Below are 4970 nucleotides of genomic sequence, written 5' to 3' on the forward strand. Positions count from 1 at the left end.
TGACAATGGCTTGAGTTCCGAACCTGGCGACTTGCTTTCTCACTTTCCTTCTCTCTCTCTCTCTCTCTCTCTATCTTACTCTGTTTCTCTCTAGTCAAATTTAAATTAATCAATTAATTAATTAAGTTAAATAAAATAATTATTTAAAAGAAAGAAAGAAACATACTGAGGAGACCAGCAGATGGCATAATGGTTATGTTGCTGGACTCCCATGTAGTTGACCATAGTTCTCGTCTAAGTCCTGAACCCCACAGCTTAAAACTCATGCTGGGTATGTGTGCATGCATGCCCAAAATCCCGAAAGGAGAATAGAGGAGAAGGGATTGTGGTGTGGTCATCTCCTCTGGGGAGTGATTTCTTGCTTTCTGTGTCTATCCCTCTCTTTCTGTCTGGTGAGTACACGTGCCCTACAGCAAAAATCTCTCTCTGAAAAAAAAAAAGAGAAAGAAAGAAAGAGAAAGAAAAAGAAAGAAAGAAAGAAAGAAAGAAAGAAAGAAAGAAAGAAAGAAAGAAAGAAAGAAAGAAAGAGAAACACACTGGGCACATGTACATCTGCGCCCAAGATCCAGAAAGGAGGGAGAAGTGAGGGAGAAAGGGATGCGGTATGACCATTCTACAGAGAGGGTGCTTTCTCGCTTTCCTTCTCTGTTTCTCTTTGTCTCTCTCTGGTGAGCACGTGTGCTCTCCAGTAAACTAACAATGACAAAAAATTGGCTTACTTTGGTGCAAAAAATTGACATCCATGCATTTTTTCATAAATATTTTTCATGAATTTTTGAAGACCCTTCATATTACTAGCTTTCTTTATTTTTTATTTTTTGAAGTCTATTTATCTCTTCTATGAGAGAAAGATGGCACCGTGAATAGTGTTCTCTTATCACAGTGTGCTCTCCATCTCAGCTGGCCTGGAGCCTGAGCATAGGTAAGCCCAGCACGCTCGGGGGCTTCCTGGGACTTGAACCAAGACCTTTCCCATGTGGGTCCAGGTGTGTTACCATTTTGCCACCTCCTAATTCCTAATTGCTTCCTGTAAGAAACACTTTATTGAGGCCAGCAGGTGGCATAGTGCTTAAGGCCTTGGATTCCCATGTGGTTGACTATGGTTGAGTCCCAGACCTGGTGGCTTGAAACTCATGCAGGGCACATGTGCATGTGTGCCCAAAATCCTAAGAGGATAATGGAGGAGAAGGGACTGCAGCATTGTCATCCCCCCTGGGGGTGGTGATTTCTCACTGTGTATTTATCTCTAATCTCCCCCAAAAAAAAAAAAAAAAAAAAAAAAAAAGAGAAAGAAAAAGAAACACTCTATTGTGGTTTTTCAAACAGAAAAGTAGAGAGAATAGAAAAACTACTCCCATGTGCCCTTGACCAGCTTCAACAATGACCATCTCCTGGGTGTCCTGACCACCCCGTCTGCTTCTCTTTTTCTGTACAGAATTAAAGAGTTCAGAATGCCAAGGGGCAGATGTAGGTCAGGATGAGCTTGTGCCAGTGGCCTGTGCTCTCTCCCAAGGTGACAGTAGTTAGCAATGTGGCATCCACCACTGACTTGGTTCCTTGGCCTCTGTAGATGCCGTCCCTCTCTTTGAACTTGCTCAAAGTGTGTGCGGCACAGGCCTTGGAGGTGCTGACGGGTGATGGGTGTGTCCAGTGGCGGTTCGCCCTGAGACTGTACCAATTATAAGTGAGCGTTATTACACTGTTGTAGCAGGTGACAGATCTTGGCAGACCCGGCAGGGATGTGTCATTATGAAAATCATACTTTAAATGACATCCTTGACTGCAGACACCCAGTCCGTTATGATTCCTGAGCAGAAAGAACTTCCAGGCTTGGGACCCCGGGTTCAACATTTTCTTTCTTGCTGTTCCCTCTGGGCCTCCCTCCTTCTAGGCTTAGCAAACCAGCTGTAAATTGCACCAGGGACTTCCTTCTGGCCTGACGGGGCCTTCCCAGCAGCACAAACTCCCGTGCTGGGCAAGTCGAACTCTGCAGCGTGTGTCCTGCTCTCATTTCCTAGTAGAGCAGCCACTTGGGCCTGTGTCCTCCACTCTCCGGGGATGCACTGTCACATGACTGACAGCAAGAACGCCCCTGCCCCTCCCAGGAAGGTGGTCCAGGGTTCTGGGTCTAGTGCATCTGTTCTGGAACCGATAACTCCCCACAGATGACAATCACATGCTTCCTGTGTGCTTTCTCAGGAGGCCATGCATGGTGCCAGGCATGGTCACAAAGACTCTCTTCCTTGATCCCTAATGCTGCTAATGATGGGGCCACCACTTAGCATACTTGCTGCGTCCCAGGCTCTGTGTGAAGTGCTTTGTGTATATTAACACGTTTACTCCTCACAATGACCTCTGGAAGAGGTGCCTCTGTCAGTTCAGGTCAGAGCTGGTTTGCAAGGCCAGGAGGAAGGGAAGAGACGTGGCAAACTAAAACCCTGAGGCCTGGCCCCAGACCTGGATACTCTGCTGGCTCAGGAACCATGGCTGACCAGGTATTTGCAGCCAGGGACCCCATTTAAAGTGAGATTTTCCTGTCGACACATCCCTGCCTGCCTGGTCTGTCAAGATCTGGCAGCTGCTATAATAGTGTAATAATACTCGCTATAATTTATACGGTCTCAGGATGTCATGACCCCCTACGGATATAATCACCAGGTGTGGCCCAGGCTCAATGCCTTGAGGGTAGATGAGGTTGGGGGGAATGGGAGAGAAGGAAAGGCAGGTGCACATGCCTAAAATGCCAGGCCTGGGGGCCAGTTTGGCTTAGTAGATACGGTTACTGTTTCTTTCCTTCTTCTTCCTCCTCCTCCTCCTCCTCCTCCCCTTCTTCTTCTTCTTCTTCTTTTTTTTTTTAAATTAACAGTAGGTACTCTCAGTTTGCTTGCCAGGGAGAGAGGCAGAGGGAGAAGACACTCCCCAATGGGGCATGGTCACGCTGCAATCCCTTCTCCTCCTTTTCTCTTTCCTGTCAGGATTTTGGGTACTTATGCACACATGCCTGCCATGTGTTTCAAGCCACAGGGGCTGAGGCTTGAAGCCTGATTAACCATGTGGGATCAGGTTCTAATGCACAATGTTGTGCTACAGGGCTGGCCCGAAGTTAGTTTATTTATTCTGAGACAGATAGAATCACCCTAACAGGGTCTACACTGCCAACTGCCCCTAGCCTCAGCTAGCCAGGATCATGGGCACATGTCCAGCATGGACAGAGAGACCTCGGGATGCGAACCAGGAACCTTCCCGTGTGGCCTCAGCACGGCTGAGCCACTGCAGCAGCTTGCCTATACTTTGAAAAACCTACATGAATATCTTCCTCCTACTTCCTCAGTGCTGTTTTTATTCAAAACAAAACAAAACCCTCCACACTTCTTATTGCAGTATGAGCGATTTACTGTAGAGGGTACTCAGAGACAGGAGACAGGAGGCAGGAGGAGGGGTGGGAAGGGTTCAAGTGGGGAAGGAGGATGGGGGAGGTAGCAACAATAAAGGAGCAGAGAACTGTCTCCCCCTGTAGGACGATGAACTGTGAGGCTGGGCCAGACGTCAGATCCTCTTCCAGAGCTCGGTCCACAGCCATGGGGTGTCCTTGGCACCAGGGAGACTGCACTGGCTCCCTCCACCTCTACCCCCTCCTCCTCCCCAGGTGCCATTGCCACACCACCTGAATCGTGGATTTCCCAGCAACCAGGTGCTGTCTTCTATTTAATCATTTTCCTTGTATTTAACATAAGAAGAAAGAAAAAACCCTTTCATTATCACATACAGCTGGGTTTTTTGCAGGACGCTTATCCAAAGGAATTGGGGAAGAGAGAAACTGGTAATTGCTGGAAGAATTGCTTTACTTTTTTTTTTTTCTTGCCAGGACAATGATATCTTCAGAATTGGGAGTGCAAGGCCACTTGGCTCAGTGACCCTGCTGTCACTGCTTTAGAACTCAGGTTCCTCAGGCTCCTCCTTTGTTCAGCTCCCAGCTGTGAGGGTCTACAAGGCCAGATGCCGGCTCCCACAGAGGCTACAGCAGAAACACAAGCACAGCTTTCAGTCTGCGGGCTGTCTGGGACTTCCCCCCTTTCCTTCTGGGTTCTCTCTGGGGAACTGGGTGTTTCTACTCAAAGACGAACCTTCCCCTCGCCTCCCACTTGTAACCCTGCTCCCACAGAGGGTGTGGCAGGCTGTCACATCCCTGCCAATTCTTTTGTTGCCAAGTCCACAGGAGTCAATCTCTCCCCTGAATTTTCAGCTTCCTTATGATCTAGTCTCTCTTTAAGACATTTTTTTTACTTGCCAGAGAGTCCATGCCCTTAGGGAGAGAGAGAGAGAGAAGGAGAGAGAGAGACAGAAAGTACTCGCTATGGGCCATGGCCACACCACAATCCCCTCTCCATTGCTCCATCCTGTCAGGATTGGGGGCATGCATGCCCACACGCCCCGTGTGTTTCTGAAGCCTCTAGGGACAGAATGTGAACTGTGGTCAGCCAGGTCTAGTTCCTTTAACCACTGGGCTATAGGGCTGTCCCTAAAACAATTTTTTAAATTAAATGGATAAGGACCAGCAGATGGTGTGGTGGTTAACGTGCTGGATTTCCAGAGGGTAGACTGTGGTTTGAGTCTCAGACCCGGTGGCTTGAAAATCATGCTGGGGAGTGTTACAGCTCTTTTAGAATTTGTCTAGCAGGTTTTCTGTTTTTTACCTGAAAGCCCTAATAGGAAAAAAAAAAAGAAAAGAAAGAAAGAAAGAGAAAAAAAAGAAAAGAAAAGAAAATCATGCTGGGTACGTGTGCATATGTGCCCCAAATCCCAGGAAAATGAAGAAGAAGGGATGGTGGTTGGCTATCCCCCTGGGAGGGGAGTTCTCATTTTTCCCTCTCTTTGTCTCTGTCTGGCACGTGCATGCACTCTATGACAAAAGCCTAAAAAAAAAAAAAAAAAAGGGAGGGGACCCGGAGTTAAAAAAAAGCGATATGTCC

The 4970-nt window shown here is 47.6% G+C and overlaps 1 non-coding gene across 1 annotated transcript; it reads left to right on the forward strand.

Annotated features, from left to right (window-relative positions):
- Positions 1-4644: 4644 nt before the first annotated feature.
- On the forward strand, positions 4645-4706 carry LOC114005227 (U7 small nuclear RNA). Its single transcript, XR_003547102.1, has one exon. It is a non-coding gene; the product is annotated as a U7 small nuclear RNA (small nuclear RNA).
- The last annotated feature ends 264 nt before the right edge of the window (positions 4707-4970 follow it).

This window comes from Tupaia chinensis, unplaced genomic scaffold (assembly GCF_000334495.1).
Source record: "Tupaia chinensis unplaced genomic scaffold, TupChi_1.0 Scaffold143574_1, whole genome shotgun sequence".
NCBI classification, from domain to species: Eukaryota; Metazoa; Chordata; class Mammalia; order Scandentia; family Tupaiidae; genus Tupaia; species Tupaia belangeri.